Raw genomic sequence first — 14,056 nt, 5'->3', positions numbered from 1 at the left:
ACTTTCCTCTTATCAACTTTGCTAATATATATTTCTGATATAGAGAAGTCCAAAATGGCGCTGAATATGCCGAGTTGCTTTGTTACAACGCCCTTTTCTGAAACCTTTTGAAAAATCCTAAAGAACTAACAAAGGGCTGACTTAATACTTTTTTTCTTATAAGTTGCACAGCGGGCCAGTAGAGTTTGATTAATTGCTTGAAGATAAGACATAATGGCATCAAAATTAAATCTTGGGCCGAAACCTCCTCCTAGAAGCACATCCCCCATACCTGACACAAAGTTGCAGCTTCCACTCTCTATGCCCCCTACTGGAGATTTGCTAACGAAAGAACTTTTTTGGGAAACTTAGAGAATTTAGAGAGCAGAATTTAGAAACTTTTAGAGAATTCATAGAGGAGATAAAGAACGAGATAAAAGAGTTTAAGGCGGACTTATATGATAAACTTGATACTAGGATTGCCAAAATAAATGATGATATGCTGGGACTTGTAACTGTATTGACAGAACATGTTTCTGGAATTGAAGATAATCTAGAGGTTCTTAATGAAGCTAACACCAATTTAACATCCAAAACTGAGGTGGTGCAACAAAAAGTTGAAAACGCTGAAAAACAAATTATTAAGATACAGTACAGGCAGATGGAGCTCGCATTAAGAGTCAGGGGGCTGCGTGAGGACAAACAGGAGAACTTGAAACAGATTTTTTCAGAGGCTTTTGACCGTCTGGTGGGAAGACCGGGGTCCAACTTTGACTGGCAGATCGATAAAATTTATCGCGTTAATTCTTGGGCGGCAAAACAGAAGCAACTCCCCCGAGATGTAGTTATATACTTTGCCACAAGAGAGTTCAGAAACATGATACTACAAGAGTCCTATAACACCAGGCTTCAAATTGGTGGACAGGATTTGATTGTCTTGAAAGAAATACCACCTCAAATGCTAAGAGCCAGGAGAGATTATGCTTTTCTAGTGGAAGAACTCAGAAACCGTCAGATACAGTATAGATGGGATGTGCCATTTGGTATTATAATTACATTTGACAAGCAAAGATATCGTCTCAACTCTGTATGGAAAGCTCGAGATTTCTATCACAATATTCTGAAGGTGGGACACCCTGCACCATCTGGATCTGGAGAAAGACCACAAGAAGGACAAGATAGACAGCAAACTACACAACTACTAGACAAGACACACCACCTCCCCTTCCTGGAAGGGCAAGGTGTCATGGAACAAAGACCTAGCCGTATGATTACCAGACGAATGGAAAAACAAGCCACAGTGCAACAACCTCAACAATCACCGGCCATTGATCAAGGAGTCACAGCAACAAGCTCAGAAGCCATGGGAGGAGCTAGGCCAAAGGTTAAATAGGCCATGCAGGAGGCTCTTAAAAAGCTTCAGGCAACCAGAGATGACAACTAAGATTTTGACATGGAATATCAATGGACTGAATTCTCCACAGAAGAGAAAGAAAATATTTCACTATCTTAAACAGTTCAAGAATGATATAATTTGTCTGCAAAAAACTCATATCAAATCAATTGATCAAAAATATTTGTTTAACCCCAAACTTGGTCAACATTTTGTGACCTCTGCTATGGAAAAGAAAAATGGTACAGTTGTATATTTAAGAAAAGACATTAAGGCTGAACTAATTAAAGCAGATCCCTTTGGAAGCTATATTGCGCTAGACCTAATCTTAGAAGGGAAAAAGACATTACTTTTGGGAATTTATGCTCCTAATCAACAGCAAGATGGATTCTATAGAAATCTTCATGCTAAATTAGTACAGTGGGACTATAAGTCTTGTATACTATTGGGTGACTGGAACAGCGTGATTGACACTAAAAGAGATAAGAAGACCTCTCGCCCAAATACTAAAATGCGAGCTAAGTTACCCAAACCTTTTTTTGACATGATGGACGACTTTGAATTGAGAGATATTTGGCGAGAAAGAAACGCAGAGGAATATGATTTCACCTTCTTTTCCGATAGACATCAATCCTTTTCGAGGATTGACTTTATATTAATCACTAATGATTTACTTTCTAGGGTGAAGAAGACAAAGATTGCGGCGAGGGTCCTTTTGGATCATAACCCAGTTTGGATGGAATTGGGAAGGACAGTGCAGGCAAGAAGGTCTTGGAGGCTGAATGAAAATTTATTCAGATATGAAAAGTACATTAATGATTGTAAAAAATTGTTATCTGAATACTTTGTTTTGAATATGAATAAGGGTACACCTATGGAATTTGTATGGGATGCAAGCAAAGCGTATATGAGAGGAGTACTGATGAATATAAACAAAATACATAGACATAAACAAGGGCTAAAACAAAAAGAATTGGAAGAGGAAATTAAAGGGAAAGAGTTGGAGTTAACATTGAATCCAGGCGATACAAAGGTTAAGGAAGCAATTACCATATTAAAATCCCAATTTGATATGTTGATCTCTGACCAGGTAGCCACTAGTTTATTATATGCAAAACACAACACTTTTTGTAACGCAAATAAACCGGGCAGATGGTTAGCTTATCAGATTAGGAAAAAAAGGAAAATTCAAAATGTAACCCAATTGATTTATAGAGGGAAGGAGGTGTTTCAACAGGAGGAGATTCAAAAGGCATTTCGGGAATTTTTTACAGAATTGTATAAAGGGGATAAAATTAAGGGTTTAGATATAGACAAATACTTAGATAAAGAGAAAATACCCCTAGTTAGAGAAGAGTACAGGCAAAAGTTGAACCAACCAATAACCTCAGGGGAAATCTTGCAGGTAATTAAGCAACTAAAGTTAGGGAAAGCGCCAGGCACAGATGGCTTGACAGTGGTTTACTATAAAAATCTACAGTTAGAAATGGTAGAACCTCTTAGAGAACTATTTAATAAAATTCAAATGGAAGGTAAAGTGCCCCCATCTTGGAAGACAGCATTTATATCTTTGATACCCAAAGAAGATCAAGATACTACCCAACCAAAAAATTATAGACCTATCTCATTACTTAATGTAGATTGTAGGGTTTTTACTAAAATACTAGCAAATGAGTTGATGGTGGTTGTTCAGCAGTTGATGCATACCGACCAAGCAGGTTTTATACAGGGGAGACAGATGAAGAGTAATGTTGGACTGATTGTTGATGCATTGGAGTATTTGGGAAAGAACAACCAAATTCCTGCTGCGTTCATATTTCTGGATGCTGAGAAGGCCTTTGATCGAGTTAACTGGCAATTTCTGTTGAAGATATTGCAAAAAATGCAGATAGGAGATAGCTTTTTACAGTCAATCGGAGCAATGTACCAACAGCAAACGGCTCAAGTCATCATCAACGGAGGTTTAACAGACCTTTTTCCAATCGGAAAAGGTACAAGACAGGGCTGTCCTTTGTCCCCACTATTGTTTATTATAACTTTGGAAGTATTGTTGAATAAAATACGGGGCTTGGATGGTCTGGAAGGGATCAAGATTAGCAGCAAGAATACAGAGTCCGCGCTTTTGCGGATGATTTGGTCATAGTATTGGAACAACCGCAGGAATCTAGTATGGTTTTAATGAATACGATTAATCAATATGGTCAAGTGTCTGGTTTTAAAATAAATTTAGGAAAAACCAAAATATTAGCTATAAATATGAATACTAAACAAAAGGAAGAACTAGGAGGGATGCTAGGATGTGAGGTAGTCAAAAACGTCAAATATCTTGGGGTTAATATTTTAGCCTCAAATGGGAAATTATATAAGCACAATTATGAACCACTTTGGCGGAGTATACAGACAGAGATGAAAAAATGGGAGAAATTGCACTTATCCTTGCTGGGTAGGATAGCGGCAGTGAAAATGAACATCTTACCAAAATTTTTATTTCTTTTTCAAATGTTACCTATACTTAAAAAAGATGCGAATCTTTTAGAATGGCAGAAGGGTATCAACAAATTTGTATGGGCAGGAAAGAAGCCGAGGGTAAAGATGAAAATAATGCAAGATGTACGCGAGAGAGGAGGCTTGAAATTACCTAACCTAAAATTATATTATGATGCAGTGGTGCTATCCGCAATTAGTGATTGGACCCATTTAACCAACGATAGAATACTGAATATCGAGGGACACGATCTGGTATATGGTTGGCATGCTTACTTGTTATTCAACAAAAAATTGGATAAGAATTTTAAAAGTCATATCTTAAGAAATGCTTTACTGCGGGTTTGGAAAAAATATCAATATAAACTAAATGACAAGTTACCCATGTGGGCAATTCCTAGACATGCAATTGAAAATATGAATATAGCACAAAAACAGGATAGAACCACCTACAGACAACTTCTCACTTTGGAAAGGGGGGTTCTACAACTAAAATCTTTAGATGTATTGAAAGAGGAGAAGGTAGTTCAAACATGGTTCCAGTATGGCCAATTACAGACCAGGTGGAAAATAGACCAAAAAACTGGTTTTATCCAAGTTGAGGATAATTTGTTTAAACAAATAAGAGATCAAAGTTTAATGCATATAAAGAGGATATATAATGTACTAATACAGATGGATTCGGAAACAGAACTAGTTAAAGATTGTATGATAAAGTGGGCTCAAAATATTGAAGAACCAATAATGTTGGACACATGGGAAAGAATATGGGTAAGAAATGTGAAATTCACACAAGCACAAAACCTGAGAGAAAATTTTTATAAGATGTTTTATAGATGGCATTTAGATCCTAAAAAGCTGGCTTCTATGTACCCGAATGTACAGCCTAAATGTTGGAGATGTGGTTCTCTCGATGCTACATATTTTCATATATGGTGGACTTGTCAAAAGGTTAAGGCATTTTGGATAAAAATGTGGTGGATTATGCAAAATATTTTTAAAAGAAGGATAAAGTTTACTCCTCAGTTATTTTTACTAGGTATATGTACTGAATTTACAGCGGTAGAGACTAATTTGGTTCTGCACTTAATAACGGCAGCAAGACTGTTGGTGGAGCAATACTGGAAGAAGGAAGACTTGCCTACAACTCAAGAATGGACATTGAAAGTTACAAACCTAGCCGAGATGGCTAAAATATTGGCATATCTTAAAGACCATTCAAATGAGAGATATAAACGAGACTGGAAAAAATGGATTGACTATATACAAAACAAATACGGGACTAAGAAATTACAGATAGCCTATGCTTAAGATTAGGAATAATCTAAACTGCTTAAAGTTAGTGCAACAGGAAGAAGCTGAGTTTAATGCAGAGATGTTATTAACTTCTTCTTTTATTTCCTTTGTCTTAATATATTTTAGACTGTATTTGTTAAAAACCTATACTGTGTACGGGCTCTGGGAAGTCGGGGGGGGGGGAAGGGAGGTGGGGTGTTAGGGGGGAGGGGGGGAGGGGGGATATATAGTATGTGTTAGATTTTAAAGTAACACGACTGCACTTGTATACTGTTGCTCTTTAATTTCACTGTAAAAATAGGACAAGCTGAATATATTAATAGATAGTAGAAATACACTGAAGGGAGGAGTAGAGGGATAGAAGAAAGAGGGGTAGAGAGGGTGGGAGAGAGGATGGGAGGGAGGGTGAGAAGGAAGTGAGGGAGTGTACTGGGAGAGAGGAGTGGTAGAGGGGGAGGGGAAGTAGGGTAGAGGGGAATGTTGGAGGGAAGATGGAAAGTTGGAGGGGGGCAAAAGAAAGGGTGTATGGAGGGTCGAAGAGGTACATTGGGTTTCTATTTTGGGGGGTATTGTTGACAAGAGGAATGGCTGTGTTTATTGTTTAATGTTATATGGCCCCAGTTATGCACAGTATATATGTGACTGTATGAAATGAAAATGGAAAATAAAATAAAAAATTTACAACAATTTTGAGTCTTAAAACTTTTATTCCCTGGTCCTTCCGAATTTCATTTAATAAAATTGCCAAAGTTAATATAAACAGAAAAGGAGAGAGGGGGCATCCCTGTCTGACTCCTTTTTTATTTCAATCTTCTCTGTTAGATCTCCATTCATCAGAACTTTGGCTGTCTGACTGTTATAAAATCCTTCTATCATTTTTATAAAACATTTTCCGAATTTCATCTTGTCCAATAGTGTTATTATAAATTTCCAGATTACCTTGTCAAATGCTTTTTGTGCATCAAGGAAAACCAGTACCATTTGTTTTTCTGGATGCGCCTCATAATACTCTATTATGTCTAGGATGACTCTCGTATTATTTTTAATGTGTCTGTGAGGTAAAAATCCGTTTTGGTCTGGGTGTATTCATTCATTTAAAACCTGTTTAATTCTTCCTGCCATAATTGCTGCAAATATTTTATAATTGGAGTTTAGTAATGAAATTGGCCTGTAATTTTGAATTTCTTGTAGGTTGGTTTCTTCTTTTGGGATTAGAGATATTATTACTTCTGTCCATGATTCAGGTATCTTGGCTTTTCCTAAAACTTCGTTAAACATTTCCACTCCTAGCTCTTCCAATATTATTTTGTTATATTTGTATAACTCCACCAGTATTCCTTCTGGTCCTGGAGTTTTATTATTTTTCTGGATTTTCAGGACTAATTCCACTTCGGCTAACATTATTGGCCTGTTTGTCGCCTCCCTTTGTTCTTTTGGTGTTATCTTTTCTGTGTTTAAATAATGTTTTATTTTGATTTCCTCCATACTATCTTGCGTGTATAGTTTTGTGAAGTTTTTATGAATAATATGCTTCTTTTCTTCCGCTTTGTATTGAATTCTTCCCTCATCATCTTTTAATTGATATATCATCCTTTTTTCTCTTTCATTCTTCAATCTGTATGCCAGCCATTGTCCAGGTTTGTTGGCTTGTTCAAAGTAATTTTATCTGGCTGCTTTAATTTTCTGTGCTAATTCCTTTTGAGTTACTAAGTTGATCTTATGTTTTATCATCTCTCTTTTTTCTTTTTAAATTTTATTTAAATTCTATGTAATCAATTAGACGAAATTGAAATAGAAGCAAATGAATGGACAGATCATAATCCAATGAAATTAAGATGGAAAGGTCAAAGAAGAAGAAAAAGATGGATGATGAATTCAAATATTGTAAATGAAATAGAATACACTCAAATTCTGGAGAAAGAATTAAAACTATTCTTTGGAATAAATAAAAAAGAAGAAACCTCAATTCAAAATCTCTGGGATACTATGAAAGCATACACAAGAGGCCTTACGATTGCCTACATGGCGAGAAAAACTAGAAAACAAAAAGAGCAACAAGAATGTATGCAAAAAGAACTTAGGGAAGCCGAAGATGAACTACAGAAAGACCCAAAGAATAAAATGAGATCCAAGCCATGTCAATTCTTGATAGGGACTGATGGGGGTTCAAATAAAAGGTATATTGCTTTCTTGTTTTGTGCCTTTCTCTCCAAATATCATGTAGCTTATATTCCATTGCCATCTCAAAAAAGGATTTGGGTAATGTATTTTTTTTTCTTTCTGCTTTCATAGTCCATTTTTTTATCCACTATTGCATTATAATCCGCAATTAAGCAAATATTTTCATATTATAATTTGTTTATTTTGTTGTATATTTTCCTATAGAATTCCTCTTGTTTCTGATTTGGTGCATATGTGACTATTAATAATATCGGTTTTTCTGTTGTCTCTAATTCAATCATTAGCATCCTGCCTTCTTCATCTGAGTAGTCTTCTTTGGAGTTTATTTTTTTTCCTTTATATAGGTTGCTATCCCTCTTTTTTCCTTTTATCTGCCAGTGCTGTATATAATTTCCCTAGTTTTTTGTTTTCCAGTAAGTTCCTATGTTCCCTTTTAATATGCAGTTCCTGTATACAGGTTCTATCAACCTTCAGTTTCTTAAGTTTATTAAACATCTGCGCTCTTTTTTTGGTGCATTTAGTCCATTCAAGTTTATTGAAATAATTGCTATTTCCTGGTCCATCTTTAGATGGGGTGTTTTTTGTTGCTTCTGGTTTGTATCTGACTTTTCCCTCTCACACCTTCCTTTTCCGCTCTCTCTCTTTCTTGCCTCTGTTCTTCTCTCCTGTTTCTTTCCTTGTCTTCCTCTTGACTTCTACTTTCTAGGTCCTCTTTACTTCCTTGTTCTTCTTCCACTTTGCAGTATTCTTCATAGAATTTCTGTGTTTCTTCTATATTCTCTATCTTTTATCTTTTTCCTTGCCAAGATACCAGTAACCCCTTCTGGTATCAACCACCTGTACATTATTCTGTTTTTATTTAACTGATTTGTTAAAAATTGGTATTGTCTACGTTGTTCACGAATTCTCCGAAAATGGCATTTTAAAGCTAGACCACTAAAGACTAATTCAGAAGAGTTACCTTCAGAATGTTCGGGGGAAACTTGAAGACAACATAATCCATTTATATCCTCCTGAAACTGTTTACAAGGCATCTTCCTGCTGTGGTTAGCTGATGATGCAGAAGATCCCTGGAGTATATCATTCTGCCTCTGGGACAGCACTGAGTTAATTTATTCTTTGCAGTTATAATTCAAGCTTTTTTCTTCTTCATAAAAGAAAAGGAAGGATAAAGAAGAAAGGAAGATTATTACTCTGGAAATCTACAGAATTTTAATCACAATCAAACATTAATTAAATCATCAGGAAATGTGTTGCCCTTCAAATATTCTTTGCTAGCCAAATTTCCACTTTTAAAAGACGAGGGAGGGTTGAATGTATCAATGTGAGTTTCTTGGTTTTGCAAATATATCAAATGTGGCTTCTCCTTGGTTTTTTTTCATTTTTTCATTTTTGAGAACACGTCAACATTGGTTTGTTGGATTTGAGATTTAATCATTTTGTGCCAAGGTCTGTGTGTATTTTGGAACATGTTTCCCCAAACATGCATTTTTGTTTTCAATTTTGTCTAATGTAATGTACAAAACATTTGCAACGTATAATACAAATGTATGCACATTTCCTTCTTTGGAGCCCATTTCCTTTGCACATACTGTCATACTTAGCAGTGTGGCTAATTAATTAGCATGTAGTCATGAGATAATATAAGGAGCTTTTGTACGTGTTTTCTGGGTAGAGTGGAAGAAATATTCAGTGAGTCAAGATACAGCAACCATCCTAAAGTAGCAAAAGTTAGGATCTCAAAGAGTGAAAATAGAGGATGAATATATTTTTTCTTCAAATTTGAACAAATGATCTTTTGTTTCATTAAATTAAGTCCTGAGTATTAACTGGCTCCAGTTTCCAAGATACAGTATGCTTTAATTGTATCAAAATAGTTTCAAAATTACAAGGGGTGTGTGTGATTATGCTCCATAACTTTTCTGCAAAATGTGATATAGCAATTGAGAATGGTGCCACACCAATCATTATAAATGTATTTTTTTATTGGTACCAATAACTTAACTTGCCATTCATTAACTGATTTTTTTGGTAACATTTGCATTCTTTTTGCATGAAAAACTGACAAGCTCTAACATCAGATTAAACAACAAAGTTCCATCTTTATTCGGTATCTAAACTGCATGTTTTGGCTTTTTTCTCCTGAACTGCAGTAGGATAATCTCTGGGGAGATTTCAGAAGTCATTGACAAGCATTTCCCTTGGTATCTTTTCTCCATGCCTGCAATATCCTGGTGGAATCTCTTTCCGTGCTTATCACTCACTGCCCCACAGTTCAAAGGGAAATAGTCTGCAAGAGTGAGTGTAAGAAGTGAATTTTCAGTGACATGTTTGCACCAAGTGCCTTATAGGACTTAAGCAAAATTCCCATGTGTTTTTCATAGTCATCTGCCTTGCTGTTCTCAAAGTGAAGATACATTTATATACTTCCATGTGGTGCCATTTTCATTGTTCTACCGTACTTAGTCGAGAGGTTACGAGACATCATGATCATTAAACCCCTCCCTCCCTTGTAGGCAAATATACTCACCTGTGTATAAATATTTATTGTGAAATATCTTGAAAACTTTATCACCTTTATCATCTGTTTTCTAATTCATCTAATTGAAATATGTAAAATTAACACATTTTATCTCGGAGATTGATAATTTCCCAAAATTTGTAGACCAGTGTATTGGTCTCTAAAATTTTATAGACGAGATCCAGAAATAATATGACCTATTCCTGAATTTGGCTGAGGAATTATAATTGGATCATCTCAAAGGTTGTTGATGAATAAAATCAACAATTTTTGCGTTTCCTTAACTGCACAGAGAGAGGCAGGCTTGTGAGGCATCGAGTTTAGTTAAATCACTAGTGATACAACAGATTTGGTAGTCTGAGCACTGCCTAGGAAGGTAGGCAGTGTAAATGCTTAAGGAATGGTTTGCACTACTCAGGTGACCCTGATGACACAGATAAACCTCCAGGTGACCTTAATGACTTGCTAAAAGAATGCAAATGACCAACTGTCTGCAAGGATTATAAATCCTTCCATTCCCCACCATCCAGTTAGAGCTGAAGAAGCGAAACTTCTTCAAAGAATAACCAGAAAGTCCAATTGACTCTTGAAAAAGCACCTTTGGGACAACCATGATCTGGATGACTTGAGAATCTCTATAGACATAGATAGACAGATGGTAGGTAGATGATAGACAGACTGACAGATGATAATGAAGAATGTCTGAATCAGATGGAAAGGAGGAGGAAGTTCTTAAATTTCTTGAGGTTATGGTTGGATGGGTTGATGAGATCTCAAAATGACAGAGGTGATGTTTAAAGAGATAAGCTTGGATGTGATATATGTATAATGTGGTCTTTTTTTGTCTACTTCTGTCAAATAAGGAATTGCCTTCCTTTGCCATTAGTCTCTTTGAATCATAGAGTTGCTAAAGTGTTATTTCAAAAGTACACTTGTAATCTTCCATTGGGCACTTCAGATACCGTGTAATTGTAAAGCTGAGTTGCATCTCGGCACTGTGAGGGAGTAAAGTTGAGGTTACTGTCTACAATTTGGAATAGCAGCTGCAGTCAGGCAGAAACAGTTCCCACTCCCACTTCCCTCTTTCATACATATATTTACTCATGACTTTACTCACAAACATCCGAACTGGCATTCCAGCTGCCTGTGATAATTGAACCCCACTCTGGTGTTTTCAAGGATGTGCAGGCATCCAGAGGCAGCCTCATCCACCCAGCCTTTAGCTTACAGCAGCAACTATAAGGCAGTGGAAACAGGTGTAGAGGAAACAGTGATAAAAGGAGAGAGTGTGTGGAGAATGGCAGCTATTGCTAACAAGCAAGAGGACTATCATTCAGCGGCCAGGACCACAAGCTAAGGTGAGCAACATATCCTGTTGGGAGTCCTGCTGGAGCTTGGATTGGAGCTCAACAGCAAATAGAAAAGGAACAATCACGCTGAAGCAGCACATCATCTTAACTAGTGCAGTAACTTCTGGAAAAAGACAAAGGTTGAACTGAGCATTAAAAGGCTAAGCATAAAGGACCGAGTATTAAAAGACACAATTGATTTGATTTGATTTTCCTTTATTTGTATGCCGCCCTTTTCCCTGGGGGGACTCAGGGCGGCTCACAATTCAAAGGGGGGGGGGGAAGACAAACAGTAGACAATACAACATGTTAAAAAAAGAGCACAACAGTCACACAGTTCGGGTGGGGCTACAATCTTAACCCCAGGCCAGCCGGGACAGCCAGATCTTTAAAGCGGCGCAGAAGGACTGGAGGGTGGTGAGGGTCCGAATCTCCACGGGGAGTTCGTTCCAAAGGGTCGGAGCAGCCACCGAGAAGGCTCTCCTCCGGGTAGTTGCCAGTCTGCACTGGCTGGAAGATGGAATTCGGAGGAGGCCTAATCGATGCGATCGTATCGGTCTGGTGGAGGTAATTGGCAGTAGGCGGTCTCTCAAGTACCCAGGCCCACTACCATGAAGGGCTTTATAGGTGATAAGTAGCACCTTGAAGCGCACCCGGAGATCAACAGGTAGCCAGTGCCGCTCGCGGAGGATAGGTGTTACGTGGGTGAAGCGAGGTGCACCCACAATCGCTCTCGCGGCCGCATTCTGGACTAGCTGAAGTCGCCGAATGCTCTTCAAGGGCAGCCCCATGTAGAGCACATTGCAGTATTCCAGCCTAGAGGTCACAAGGGCACAAGTGACTGTTGTGAGGGCCTCCCGGTTCAGGTAGGGACGCAACTGGCATACCAGGCGAACCTGGGCAAATGCCCCCCTGGTCACAGCTGACAAATGATGTTTGAAGGTCAGCTGTGGGTCCAGGAGGACTCCCAAGTTGCGAACCCTGTCTGAGGGGCGTATAATTTGACCCCCCAGCCTGAGAGATGGAGCACTTGGCCAATTCGCGGGAGGGAAACACAACAGCTACTCAGTCTTTTCTGGGTTGAGCACAAGCTTGTTGACCCCCATCCAGTCTTTAACAGCTTCCAGACCCTGGCTCATCACATCCATCGCTTCGTTGAGTTGGCACGGGGCGGACAGATACAACTGAGTACTATTACTCAATTATATGGCAAAATCACCTTGCAAAGCGTAAAAAGGTGGATTTGACCCAGAGCAATAGCCTGTTGTTGGGGAACCCAAAGCTGCTTTTTCAAGAGGCAACTGGACTTTCTGGTTTTTCTTTGAAGACATTTTACTTCTTATCTAAGAAGCTGCTTCAGCTCTTCTTCAGCATTGAAGAAGCAGAAGCTTCTTCAAAGCCGAAGAAGTTTCTTGGATGAGAAGTGAAATGTCTTGAAAGAAAAACCAGAAAGTACAGTTGCCTCTTGAAAAAGCACATTTGGTACAACCATGACCTGGATGACTGAGAAACTCCATAGACATGTTGTTGGGGAAGGTGTGTGTTACAACAAATCATTGTGTACAAATTTGCTATGCTGCGATGTGTCCAGTCCTTGGAAAGCAAAGAAACCTCACAGGCACCAAGGACAATGGACAAAGGATGCCTAGAGAGGTACTATTTTCAAAGACTCTTTCTAGGAGCTGGTCTCACCAATATGCAGTGACTCCCCAGTAACCTGTTTTGATTATATAACTGATTGCAGAATAGTTACTGCAATTCCAAAGAAAAGTAGGGATATTTAGGACTGTACTGTAATACCCTTTGTGCTTGTTAACTGAATTGGTTGCTTGGGCTGGGCTAGAGTATTTGGACTTATTAATCCACCTATGATTCTTCCTGCTTATGTCTGAGGAAGGGAAAAGAACAGGTGTAGCTGTTATGTGTGAGGAACATTTCAAATAATGGGTTTTTTGCTCTGCTTTGGAGGTGTGAAATATATTACTAGGAGGTAGTGATGATAGTTGTTGGAAACAAAGTTGTGCTGGAAACCACAGGAAACCCTTCAAAAGGAGAAAAAATTGATCTTGTAGATTACAGTTGTCAATTCCTGACCTGCAAATTTTGTAATAATTTGGAGTGAGTGAGGGGGATAAGGCAAAAGCTACTCTATCTATAGAGGCAGTCCCATGCTTGACAGCTCAGGGTTAGCATTTCTGAAGGTTAATTTCAAATTGATTGGCCTCATTTTATTAAATCAATATTATTAAATTAAGTCCTGTACATATTACATTGGCTTTAGATAATCTGAGTTGTTGAGAGAAAGGTGGAAAAACAGACTCCAGTTGCTGATTATGATAATTGTATTTAACCTTTTGCTATTGATTGCAAACCTTTTTATATAGAATTTCTGCTTTCCTCTTTCATCAATAAACCTCTTCCTATCAAGGGGCTTCTTAAAGTTTTGGCCAAATTAAAAATAAAGCATCACTACTGGGGAGGAGGAAAGGAAGAACAAATGAAAATGAAATTATTCTTTTAGTATTTTTAATTAAAATAAGATCAACACTAACAACCTGCACTGAAAAAAACAAGGCATCATTTTATCTACATCCACAGCGAAGGCAGCTTTTCTAAGGTAATTGGGGAGTTAAATCAGCACTGTCTGCAAAGCACCAGAACGAAATAGAACTCTTAAGTTTTAAATAACTCAAGTGCCACGGTGGGATGGACTACTTGAATTGGTTAAGGCAGTGTTTCTCAACCTTGGCAACTTGAAGATGCCCGGACTTCAACTCCCAGAATTCCCCAGCCAGCATTCGCTGGCTGGGGAATTCTGGGAATTGAAGTCCGGACATCTTCAAGTTGCCAAGG

Source organism: Thamnophis sirtalis, unplaced genomic scaffold, assembly GCF_051295495.1.
Source record: "Thamnophis sirtalis isolate CommonGarterSnake01/CBP01778 unplaced genomic scaffold, rThaSir2_p1.2 scaffold_1, whole genome shotgun sequence".
Classification (NCBI taxonomy): domain Eukaryota; kingdom Metazoa; phylum Chordata; class Lepidosauria; order Squamata; family Natricidae; genus Thamnophis; species Thamnophis sirtalis.
The sequence above is the reverse complement of the archived record's forward strand: the minus strand, read 5'-3'. Positions refer to the sequence as shown.